This window comes from Chenopodium album, chromosome 2 (assembly GCF_948465745.1).
Source record: "Chenopodium album chromosome 2, dcCheAlbu1.1, whole genome shotgun sequence".
NCBI lineage: Eukaryota > Viridiplantae > Streptophyta > Magnoliopsida > Caryophyllales > Amaranthaceae > Chenopodium > Chenopodium album.
Genome location: NC_137835.1, coordinates 34,594,597 through 34,608,166, shown reverse-complemented (window position 1 = coordinate 34,608,166; position 13,570 = coordinate 34,594,597).

Here is a 13,570-nt window from a genome sequence, read left to right as displayed (position 1 = left end):
AACCTTGAGCCCCAAGTTGGGTTCGGTTGGCCCATTTTATTTTGGCCCGTGTCCATGACCCATCAACCCGGGTGGCACGCTGCCACTAGGTGGCTGCCAATGTGGCGGCTGCCAACGTGGCGGCCACGTGTGCTGACACATGGCGTTTTGCCATGTGTGTTGCCACGTGGCATGCTCCTATTGGGCATGCATTCCTAGCCTTTTGCGTGGCTAGGATTTTACTTGTTACTTGATGCATTTTCCCGTCTCGCCAAATCCTAAATTTTGGCTCGACATTTGAGATTCTCCGACGCTCGGTTTCGACGCTCCAAGCTCGAATTTCCGACGTCTAAATGTTTAACACTCGGGCGACGAATTAATTTCTTCCGAATTAATTCGTCGAGTCAGTTCGTATATTTTGCTTGGGTGTGACCCGAAGGGTTCAGTCAAGATTAAGCTGTAAAATTAATTATATTAATATTACTGATCGAAAGCGACCTCCACCCAGGCATTCCGATCACTTGACCTTGCTGAATATATTAGCTTTCTAATAATTCTGAACCCGCTATCAGATTAATACACTTGTTCGAAGGACACCATTCCTTTCAGCCGAAAAAAAGAAGGGGAAGGGGTAGAAGGAGAAAGAAAAAAAAGAAAGAAAATAAGGAAAATAGAGAGAGAGAAATTTACCTTGGGTTTTCTCCACTCTAGGCAAAGTTTGATTTGCCGCATATGTTGGATATTTATACTCCTTCTCTAAAACCCTTCTCCCTAAACTTTCCCTTTTTAATTTTCCAAATCCCATCCCTAAAAAAACTTCACTAAAATAAACTTTCCTAAATTAAACCCCAACTTAATTAAAATAATTAATTAAATAAAATTTCCTTTTATAAAATATTTCCAACTTATTAAAATAAATAACTAAAATACTTTGAACAAGACATTTCAATTCAATAAAATACTTCTCAAAATACTTATTTTAAATAAAATGCGTATAAAAATACGAGGTATTACAATCCTTATGGTCCCCCATCCGGGTTTTCCTATGATGGGGATGGCCAAGATGGCTCCGGGCCAAGTGGTAGTGGTAGCTAGTTCCCTCATTTTTGTGATGTTTTCCTCCATCCCCTATCTTATGTGTGCTTGCTTTGTATTGATGGGATGTTGATATGTATCTATGATTAGCTTGGGGTCACTTTACTTTTCTTAGGGGTTTGTCTCGGTGGCCAATTTGTTGTTGAGCTTACCTTGTTTTCTTTTGCCTCTTTGTATGATGGTCTCTATCTTGATCTCTTTTTGATGGTGTTTGTTTTTTATTCCTATTTCTCTCATTCTTGATCTGGTTGTTGTGATGATTTTTCCTTGATGATGATGCATGTGTTGCTCCCTCAAAACCAACCCCCTAATATCCAAATCCCATGAATCCAATCCGTTGAATCCAAATTTTGTAGTTTAGTGCTTTGTTGATTAGTTAGGTGTTTATTTGATTATTTAGTTTTTATTTTCTTATCTTTGCTTATTGATAGTTTAGTTTAGTTTTTATTCGTAGTTTCTTTTTTTTTTTTTTTTTTTTTTTTGAAGTTACTAATTGTTTTCTTTTGTATATAGTTTCTTTTTCTACTTTTCTTTCACATGGCTTTGATAATGATGCTATTGTCTTTGGAGCTCAACGAGGATGATTGATTCTATCGCCTATTTCTTTTTATTAGCATTGTTCGGATGCCGGTGAGATTTTTTTTTTTCTCTATCTTTTTTCTTTTCTTGGATGCATAGTTTAGGATTAGTTTTAGGAGAAGTTGAATGTTTCGAGGATGGATGCTTGTACCACCTAGAGTGTTTGGGATCATTGGAGATGTTGTCAATTGATCACTTGTTTGTTGATTGGGAATTACGTGTTATACTTGCATTTTCGTTCCTTTCTTTCTTTTTCTACTCTTCCTCTATCTATGTTTTTCTTTTTCTCTTTTATTTTCTTTTATTTTTCTTTCTTCTTGATTTTGGTTTGTGGTATATTTTGAGGCTTTATTTGTAACTTTTTGTCTTTCTTTTGAATTAGACTACATACAGCCGATTTTTGCTTTTGAATTAATATCTACCTAAGTGGTATGGGTATGCACGGTTTGAGAATATGCTTGGTTGACTCTAGGATAGGTGTATGCTAAGGTAGCATGTCTAAGAACTAGGGGGATCATGAAACTAGGATCTACTTGTTTGTGGCATGTTGGTAGTTGCTTCATATAGTCGATTTGACACCTATAGTGAGTTTTTGCTACATCCATGTGAGGTTCATCATTTTTCAAGCCTTCAACATTTATTTGCATGAGCGGCATGGATCCTTGACTATTGCGGACCTAATCTTGAATCTTGACTCATAATTCTCAAACACGAGACCGAACCATCTTGGGAGGACAAATGCATCTTTTCGGGGTGGTAATTTTTCATTTTTAGGATAATTTTCTTTATTTTTAGTTCATTGGGTTTACATTTGCCTTCTTGCTAACCATTTGAGCCTTCTCCCTTCTTTTCAAGCCAAATCTTTAGAATTATGAGCCTTTTGTTTCTGTTTGTTCCATTTTTGGTTTTTGTGAAGCAAATGGTTATGATTTTGGAGTTTGTGGTGAAAGGAATGGTGTCCTTTGAACAAGTGTATTATTCTGATAACGGGTTCAGAATTATTAGAAAGCTAATATATTCAGTAAGGTCAAGTGATCGGAATGGCTAGGTGGAGGCTGCTTCCGATCAGTAATATTAATGTCTAATTAATATTACAGCTTAATCTTGACTGAACCCTTCGGGTCACACCCTAGCAAATATACGAATTGACTCGACGAATTAATTCGGAAGAAATTAATTCGTCGCCTGAGTATTAAATATTTAAACGTCGAAAATTCGAGCTTAGAGCGGCGAAATCGAGCGTCGGAAGTCGAGTCAAAATAATAAAAGACGAGACATGAAAATAATAAATCAACAAGACCAAAATACCCCTAGCATCGGAATGCCTCGAGCAAACAAAGTGCTTGGGGCATTTGGTATAGCATGGTGGCTAGCATGCGCACCAAGCCGAGCCTAGGCTGGCTGGTGCGTGCTAGCGCACCAATGCTAGCAGCACTGGCCAACGCGCGCAAGGAGCATCAGCTCTCAGCAACAGCCCACATCCTTGATGCGCGGCATGCTGGCTGAGAGCACGAGAAGCTTGCACAAGCCGTGCTAGGCTTGCTGGGCAGGAGCGCCTAGCAGCTCGCACGCTTGTGCTGGGCCTGCTTGCAGCCGCACATGGCAGCCCACCTTGGGTGCCTTGGTGCCCAAGTGTGGTGCCATGTGGCGCATTCTAAGAGGAGGCTTGAGGGATGAGTTGGGAGGTTTTTGGAGAGGGAGTGGGGAGCAAGTTTGGTTCCCCCTCCTCCTCCAAATGGTCCTCACCTAACCTCTCTCATGAGCTTGCCACTTGTTGATTTATTACTAGTTTGATTATTAATTTTATTTTAGCTTTAAAATAAAATGGAAAAGTCAAATTCTCCCACATTGATGGGAGAGCCTTTTCACTCTCTTGTTTTCCCTATAAATACCCAAGTTGGGGTATTGGGAAAATCACTGGAGTGAGAGTTGAAAAAGGCATCACCACTGTGAAAACCTTTGAACTCATTTAATCATTCGGGTTTTGGTCGGACCTTGCTAACTCCAAGGTAGCGGACCTAAAAGTTGGTGTTCGTCTTTTGTGGGTGGATACCGTTGGAGGCTCGGTATTTTCGGAGCTAAAGCTTTCAAGTAAGAGCCCATTAGATCGGGCGAAGCACGCGTCAAAGGTAAATTCCGATTCTATCCTTTTATGTTTATTTGTTATGCTTTATGGTTTTATTAATTGCGAGTGGTTCTTTGGGTCGGGGTCGTTCCTGCGATAAGTTGGACTTACCAAACCCCAACAGCGGTATCGGAGCCACGCTCGTTTATTTTTAAAATCATAATATTTTTTAAGGTGATTTTTTTGCTGATTAGATTAGTAGCTCGTATTATCTATTTTAACCTCGTATTTAAGCTACCTTCAGCCCCGAACCCAGATTTTGACCCAAAAATAGTGAATTTTGGGTGGAAAATGTGTTTTGGAAATGGTTTTAGTCTATTAGGGAGCGGTTTTTAGCCAAAAAATGACCAGAAATGCAATTTTCGAGGGTTTTTTTTGTTTTTACGAAAAATTTTAAGTCTTTCTAACCTTGAAAATTAATTGCATATTTATGGTGGTTATATAATTGGCTCAATACATATTTTATATGCAATTTTAAACCTCTTTAGGCATGATTACTTTGTAGTAATTTGTGCTTGAATGCTTGGTTTTTTTTTTTTCACATAATTGCAAACTAACTGCATTAAGTGTGAAATTGTTGTTCTTTGAGGCTTCCAAGTATTGAAGATTCAATCTTTAATTATGTTAAGTGATTGAACTTTATATTACTAAATTCCATGAATTTTTGTTAAACTTTATTGATTTAATCATTTTTTAGTTGATTGGAATCATAAAGTTTGAAACTTTGTGATAGAAAAATTGTTTATCTTCATATTGGAAGATATAATTTTTCAAGGATTCACAAGTATTAAAGTTGGAATCTTTATTGAATTTATGTTCATTTTTCCAACTTCCTCTTATTTTGTCAAAAACTCAAAGTTAATTTAAATTAATTAAATTAATAGTGAGTATTTGCCCTATTATTTTTGTTGCACCAAGTTAAACAAATTTAATTAAAGAATGGTTCTTGGGAATTATTTTGGTTACATGCACTTTAAAATTTTTATTTAAGTTAGACTTGTTTAAATTTTTTAATTTTGATCATTAAATTAGTTCTAAAATTAATTTAGAATTAATTACAAAAGTCACGCAAATTTGGGATCAAATCCCAAGGCTAATGGCACGCAAAACAAGGCATAAGCGCCCTTGGCTGATGCCAAGGGGCTGCCATGCCTTGTGCGTGTAGCCATTGCGTGGCTGGTGCGCACCGCCGCAAACAGCAGCACAAGCAACGCAGCACAGCAGCAGCACGCTGCCATGTGCGTGCGTGCGTGTGTGCTGTGTTGCGTGTACTTGGGGCTGCTGTGGCGCGGGTATGTGGGGGCACGAGCACATGGTGCATTGTTTGGGACTTGGTGCATGCTTCGTGTAATTAGGGGTATGCGTAGACATTGCTTGCGAAGCAATGTAGTGCAATGAATTCGTTCAACATGGCCATCAAGGGCCACGTTTTTTATGTGTGAAAGTTCGCTGATGTGGGCGGTGTAACGCTTAGCGATATCGGGCCCACTCCCACGTTCATTGAGCATCTAACGGTTGTGCGAAATGTGAGCACTCCGTGTCTTAGTGCTAGGCACTTAGACACTTTTGACTACGTATTTTTGCTTAATAATTGTCGTTTTAATTATTTTATTAATCTAATTTGTTTTAATTATTTTAATAAATTTTGGAGGCTAGGGCTCGGTTTTGAGCAGCATAGGAAAAATTTATTTTGATAAATTTTGGGATTTATCGGCTTAATTAATTGGATTAATTAAGTAGGATGCGGAATTTAGTGGGAGCTTCAAATGTTAAATTGTGCTTATTTACATAACCGGTTAAAACAACTTTGACTAGTTTTAATTAGGCGTGTTAATTGGATTAACCACCTAGATTAGTTACTAGTTCACGTGTGTTTTTGCATTGTTACTTGTTTATCGTTGTAAAATGCATGGGCCATTCACAAATAGTGAATGGATGAATGGAATGTAAATTCTCTCACAGGTTTTATGAAATGGCAACTAGTGGGGCCCGATTAGGATAGAAAATACGGACTGTGATCCGTGATATATTTTTGTAAATCTAAATACGGTCTTCATACCGTTAAGTATTTTTGTACCTTAATATTTAGATTAGTCCTAATCGTAGATACTAGTAGTTGCATTTAATTATGGTCAAGTCTTGAAGATGGAGGTTCTTGGAAGACGTAGTCATGAAGTTGCAAATGAAGACCTTTTGAAGATCTCAAGGGGTCATCCTAGTTTCCAAATGCATCTATATTTATGTTTTTCGATATATATATATATATATATATATATATATATATATATATATGTATGTCTATGTATATGAATTATATGTTAGATGCATGTTTAGGATTTCGAATGTTGTGATGATTAATTAAGTTTAGTTAAATCAACCAACATAGAAACCCTAGGTCCCTAAATATTGAGTAAAACTTGTCATTCCAAAACAACACTTACCGGCAGAACGAGGGTAGTGGTGGGCTACGCCAAAGCGAGGCATCACTACCTCTCCTAGGAAGTAAGGCATACCGGGCATGCAATTTGGTTTTGGTTGTAATCAATGATATGGGGCAAAGTTAATAAATTGTTGAGAGAGCATTAGATGCGACGATTTATTCAACCAAGAGTGGCTTAGAGCCATTAGCAAAGCGTTGCTTACTGTAGGCGTCGTTTGAAGTGCGCCTACATTAAAAGCATGTGTGAATATGCTTGGCACTCATAGGAAGTGGGAATTGACATTACGATTAGGGACAACGAAAATAGGGAGCCGCCAACAAGTTTTTTAAGGAACTTGTAAACCGTTCACGGATCATAAAAGGCAACCACGATTAAGGGACAACGATAGGCAACAACGATTGACCCGTGAAGGTTACACCCCATTCATAATCCATGAGATTACTAACTTCATATGGTTCGGAACCACGAAAGGAGGATCGGGGATGATGGTACGAAGTGAGTCATGGAGTCACATTCGCCCGTATTGGCCTCTACTCGAATCTTATAGTGAAAAGTGATTCCTGCAATATCAAAGGCATACAAACAATATATTCAATTCTCTCCAAACTATTATTATGCTAAATTGGTATAATATTAATGCAACATATTATTCTAAAATATTGTGATCACTTGATTAAACAACAAGATTAAAAGGAACCGAAACCGGTTGTCCAAATTATCTTATTAGGCGTGATTTTCAATTACATATTCCCTTTAAACATGCAATGTGGTGATCAATAAATAAAAATAATAGAATTAACATTAATATTGGAAGCAATTTAACAATGATAACGTTAGTCAAATCAAATATAAAATAACCTAATCATGATACTAGCAACAAGAATAAAAATAAGAGTAATTAAGTGAATAATTACCCACTTTCCGCGTTTCCTTGAATTGCTACATCATGAATAAACTGTTAGTAACTTCAATAAAAATATAAATCAAATGAAAATTAAATTATATAAATGTAGATTTGATTTGGTCCAAACCCTCAGTTAATTATACCTTTCACGCCTTGGTTTAAGTATAGAACTTTGGGTATTGTATGAACTCCTTGGAGTGCTTAATTAAGGGAAGTAATTTGAGAGAATAGGGTGGCTAGTATTTAGGATAAAGAGGGATAAGAGAATTATTTTGTGATCAATATTGTTGATTATTGAAAAAGGGGTGATATGACCTCTATTTATAGAGAAAAAAGAGGGGTCGAAGAATTAAGATAAGATCCAAATTAAATCGGAATAAAACTCGATAGACTGCAGTTTTTGCGGTTTTTGTTTTTATCATATCTTTTGATCTAGAAATTGGAATAAGATTAATAAGATATAGTTGGAAAGCTATTGAAGTCTACTTTCTAACTCAATTAGAACCAGATTAAAATATTTTATTGAATAAAAGATATGGCCGAAATAGTGAGATGGTGTCAGTTTTGGATAGAGTTTGATATTTTATTCATATCTTTTCCGTTATAGCTCGGAATTGATATTATAATATATCATTGGAAATATAATTTCAAGGGCTATCCAACCATATAAAATTTGGATAAAAACTATGAGGCACGAAAATAATATCTGTCTATCTTTGAATATCTTTCAATTCGAATAAAATTAGGACTTTCAAAAAATGGAGTTTTATTCAATTTCAAACTCTTTAATCTTATCTTTTCCAAAAGTATAATTAGGATCTTTCAGAAACTTATAGAAGTTTCTAATTAATCGTAATTGGTTTAGGAATTAGATTAAATCATTTGGACCCTCCACATGATCATTGGGTCGTAGGTAAGGTGGGCTTAGGTTCGGTTTAGGCTCAGTTTAATATTTTGGCCATAACTTATTCGTTATAACTCGGATTTGGGCTTATAATATATAGTTGGAAAGCTCTTTTAAATTTCCATCCAACTATTCAATCATTGGACCCAGATTATGGACCAAAATAAACAATATTAAACGTTTTTATAAAAAGGAGACGAAATGAATGATTTTAAAGGACACGAAATGAATTATTTTGGGTTTATAGGCACGAAAAGAGGAAAATAAGTTATTATTTGGGGAAATGGGCTAGAATTTGGGTTTTTTTATGAAATGGAAATATGGATTTAAGCACTCCAAGATTAAATACTCAACCCGACCAATAATGGCAGTGAAAGGTTGTTCCTCATCGGGTTTGGTTTTGGGGAGACATTTTTAGGTGTCTACACTTACCTTAGGAGATTGAGTGTTAAGACAAACCAAAGCATGCTTAACCACTCTTTGTTTCTTCGGATCTTGGAATCGACTTATTCTCACCAAATTGGGGACAACTTTAAATGTGTGAATAAGACGTTTTAAATAAGTTTGATTAAAATGCATGAATTCAATCTTATTTAAATTTCATGAATGGTTTTTCATTACAAATTCTTTCAATTGTAGAATCATGTCTTCAAATAACTCAAACAACCAATTCTCGTTACGCTCAATTCTCGACAAGGAGAAGTTGAGTAGGCCAAATTTTCTTCATTGGCAAAGGAACTTGCGAATTGTTCTCATTCAAGAGTAAAAGGAATATGTCCTTGATGAGGAAATGTCCGAGGCTCCCAATGAGGGGGTGACTCAGGCAGCCCTAAATCGATGGCAAAGTGCCAATCGAGATGTCTAATGCATCATGTTGGCCACAATGTCTCAGGAGCTTCAAAAGACTTTCTTTGAGAAGGGGACAGCTTTTGAGATCATTTTTGAACAGCAGAATATGTTTCAAGAGTAGGCACGAACTGAAAGGTTTAAAACCCAGAAGCAGATCCTTGAGAGCAAGATCAAGAAAGGAGAGCCAGTCAGCCCACATGTACTCAAAATGATAGGATTGTTTGAGAACATGGGAGGGCTTGATGCGAGGTATTCAACCGAGATGGAAATTGACATCATTCTCCACTCGCTGCACAAAGGCTATGATCATTCTCCACTGAGCTTCATGGTATGTTGAAGCAAGGAGAGCTAACGCTCAAGGATGAGGGGAAGCATGATATGCTCATGATTAAAAAGGGCAAGCCGTTCAAATTCTTAGGCAAGAAGAAGAAAGGCTTTAAGGGGAAGGGCAGGAAGAAAACCTTTCCGCCTAAGTCTAAAGCTACCAAGGATAACAAAGAGAAAAAGGTAGCATCTTCTAAATATGATTCCGAATGCTTCTACTGTAAAAAGAAGGGAAAATGGAAGAGAGATTACCTCAAGTTCAAGGAAGATAAGAAGAACAGAACCGTTACTTCTGAATCAGGTATATTCGTTATAGACTTTAACTTCACTAGCTTAGCATCATGGGTATTAGATACCGGATGCGGCTCACACCTTTTTTCCAATTCTCAGGGACTAAGGAACGCTAGAAGGCTATAGAAGGGAGAGGTTGAACTCCGGGTCGGCAATGGAGCCAAAATTAGTGTCGTATCCGTAGAAACTCTCAGTTTGTCTTTGCCCACTGGGCTTTTTTTTAACTAGATAACGTTTATTATGTTCCCAACATTACCAAAAACATCATTTCAATTTCGGCGTTGGACGCCAAGGGTTTTTAATTTCGAGTAAAAGACAATGAATGTTCGTTTTACCTCGATAATGTTTTATATGGTATTGCACGTTCTGAAAATGGTCTTTATGTGCTTGATCTGGACAAACAAGTTTATAATGTGAATAATACTACCAAAAGAGCTAAGATCATGGAGTCAAACCAAACATACTTGTGGCATTGTCGTCTTGGCCACATTAACATCTAACGTATCAAAAGTCAAACACACTCAGGGGGCGTTGACTTTGCGTTCACTTTTCTCTCTTCTCTCTCTTCTATGGTTCTGTGATTTTGATGGTTTTTCTTCCTTGAGATCTTTAATAATGGCAAAGAAGAAGAAACAAGCTACTCCTCTCCCCCAAACTACTGTGAAACAGGCTCATATAGCTCCGATTGATAAGATTTTGGACAGTTTAAGGAATTCTAGGTCTACTTTCACTCTAGAATGTTGCCCCGTAGTGATGCTGAAGCTATTGCTGCAGCTCAGAGTCTCAATTTTTGCTCGATTTCAAAGGAATCCAATCGAACAGTAACTTGGGTTTCTCCGGTTACTTTTCCATTGGATCCTAATCTCGATACTACTTCTTTACCCAAATCGAGTGTTTCTATGCCACATGCTGATATGTCTGGACATCCTGATAGTGTAGTTGCTCCTGGTTCAAGATGGGAGGCTTTATTCCGGGGGAAACTTCAAAAGGATCTTTTTTGTCCTATGTTGCCCCTGTTCTTAAGGAAGGTAAGCATGTTGTTAAATTGGTTGCTTCTGATTTGTTAGAGGGTAATAAGAAGTGGTGTGATGCTGTAATATTCTATGTTGTGGGGTATTACCCTACTATTGTTGTTGTTCATAGGTTTATAGCTCGGAAGTGGAGTGATTTTGAGAAACCAAAAATCTTCTAGGATGATGATGGTTATTTTATCATCAATTTACATTCTGCTGCTAATATGAATACATTGTTATGCTCTGGACCCCATATGTTTTATGGAAAACCTGCTATTGTTAAGCCTTGGAATGAGAAGTTTGATTTTCATTCTAAAGTGCTTAGAACAATCCCTCTATGGGTCAAGCTCTCAAACTTGCCCTTGAACTCTTGGGGAACTGATACTCTAAGCAAAATTGGCAGTCTGTTGGGTGTCCCTATTTGTGCAGATGAATGTACTTCTAGGTAACTTAGGGCGTCTTTTGCTAGGATTCTTGTTGAAATTGATTTGACTAAAGCCTTGCCTAATTCTGTCTTGGTTGAGGGGCCAAATGGTGATACTGTTGAGCTAAGGGTTCAGTTTGAATGGAAGCCTCCATTTTGCAAGAAGTGTGATAAGGTTGGCCATGACTGTTCTGTTGCTAAGGCTACTCAGAAGCAATCTGCTCCTGCTCAGGCTGCTCAGGCACAAAAGCAGGTTTGGAAGCCTAAAGCTAAGCCTGTTGTTCCTCGGGCAGCTGTTACTTAGCAAAATGGAGCTAAACCTGCTGATCTACCTGTGACTACTCTTGATCATGACAACCAACTGGTTAATTCTGATGATGGCTTGAGATTAGTGGGTAAAAAGACCAAGTCTCAAACTACTAGGCAAACACAACATGTGGTTACTAAGGTTAATGCTTACAATGTCTTAATGGCTGATGAGGTGGCTTCTATTCCTATCGGGGGTGATGGTAATCCCCCTCTGGTGCCATGATTATTACAACCTGGAATATTAGGGGACTTAATGACCCCAATAAAGTAACTACAGTGAAACAGTGGCTTTGTGATCATTCAATTGATGTTATGGCTATTCTGGAAACTAAAGTTAAAATTCATAAGTTAAATGCAATGAAATAGAAGTTTGGTAAAGCTTGGGATTGGGTTTCCAATTATTCTTTGTCTCTTAAAGGAAGGATATGGGTTGGCTAGAAACCTGATGATGTTTCTCTTGATGTTATTACAGTTACTGAGCAATTTATTCATGTTGTTCTCACCTCTAAGGATCAACAGCATCAAATTGCTTGTACTTTTGTCTATGGTCTTAATTCTATTCAACATAGATCTCCTATGTGGTCTGGCATTAAGGCATTAGGTAATATTCAGTTGCCTTGGCTTTGTATTGGTGACTTTAATTCTTTTTTGTCTTCTGAGGATAGATTCAATGGCAATCTAGTTACTGATTATGAGGTTAAGGATTTCAAGGATTTTATTCATGACTTTGAACTTGTTGAAATCAAGAGTAAAGGGTCTTTCTACTCTTGGAATAATAAAGTCATGGTATGGATAGGACTGCTTCTAGAGTTGATAGAGGTTTGGTTAATGAGGCTTGGTTGTTGGCATATTTGCAAACTGAGGCTATCTATCTTCCTCCTTCTCTTTCTGATCATTGTCCTGTTCTTCTGGATATTGTCCATTCTGTTGCTGGGAAAGGCAAACCTTTTAGGTTTTTGAATTGTCTTGCTTCTCATAAGGATTTTCAAGAGTTTGTGTCTTCTCACTGGGATGTTCCTATTACCGGAACTCTATGTTGCAGGTGTGGAAGAAGTTAAAATCTGTTATGACTGGTCTTAAAGGTTTAAATACTAAGCATTTTGCTAAGATCACTGACAGGTTAGAAGAGGCTAGGCTTTCCTTGGCTGAGGTTCAATCTCAACTAGATGGGGATATTACTAATGCTTCTCTTCAAGCTCAAGAAACTGCTAGAGTTGAGAGAGTGAAGTATTGGATGAATACTTATGAGAGTATCCTGAAACAAAAATCTAGAGTGACCTGGATCAAGCTTGGAGACTCTAATTCTCACTATTTCTTTTCTGTTCTTAAGCAAAGGCACAATAGAAATAGAATTGATTCCATTTACACTAATAATGGTGTTTTGCTCAAGGATCCTAATTTGGTTCAAGCTGAAATTCTCAGTTTTTATCAAAATCTCTTTGGTTTTGCTGCTAGTTCTTTGCTAGCTGTTGATATTGCTATTGTTAGGGCTGGGAACCAGTTGTCTTGTGATGATATGGATATTCTTTCTGCGCCTGTTTCTCACTCTGAAATTGATTATGCTTTAGCTGGGATTGGTGATGACAAAGCTCCTGGTATAGATGGGTTCAATGCTGTATTTTTCAAACATGCTTGGAACCATATTAAAACTGATGTGTACAAAGCTGTTTTAGAATTCTTTGATACTGGTGTTTTAGAGAAGTCTTGGAGCTGGACTACTATTACTCTTGTTCCAAAGGTCAAGAACCCCTCTTATGTGAAGGAATATAGGCCTATAGCTTGTTGTACTGTAGTTTATAAATTGATCTCTAAGGTCATTACTGCTTGATTGGCAAAGGTTATTGGTTCTGTTGTAAATGAAGCTCAAGCTGGGTTTATCCCAGCCAAGCATATAGGTGATAATATTTTGTTAGCTACAGAGTTGATTAAAGGCTATTCCCACAAGTTTGTCACTCCTAGATGTATGTTGAAAATAGATCTTAGGAAAGCTTATGACTCTGTTGAATGGAGGTTTCTGGAGGTTATTCTTGGTGAGTTGGGGTTTCCTAACAGGGTCATAAACTGGATAATGGGATGTATAACTTCTGTCTCTTACTCAGTTATGATTAATGGCTATCCTTCTGTCCCTTTCCAGGCAAAAAATGCTTGAGGCAAGGTGATCCTATGTCCCCTTTACTTTTTGCTTTGTGTATGGAGTATCTGTCAAGGTGTTTGCAGGACATGACTAAAAATCCAGATTTTAATTTTCATCCTAGAGGTGAAAAACTTGGGATTACTCATTTGATGTTTGCTGATGATCTGCTTGTGTTTGCCAGGGCTGATTTGGGGTCTGT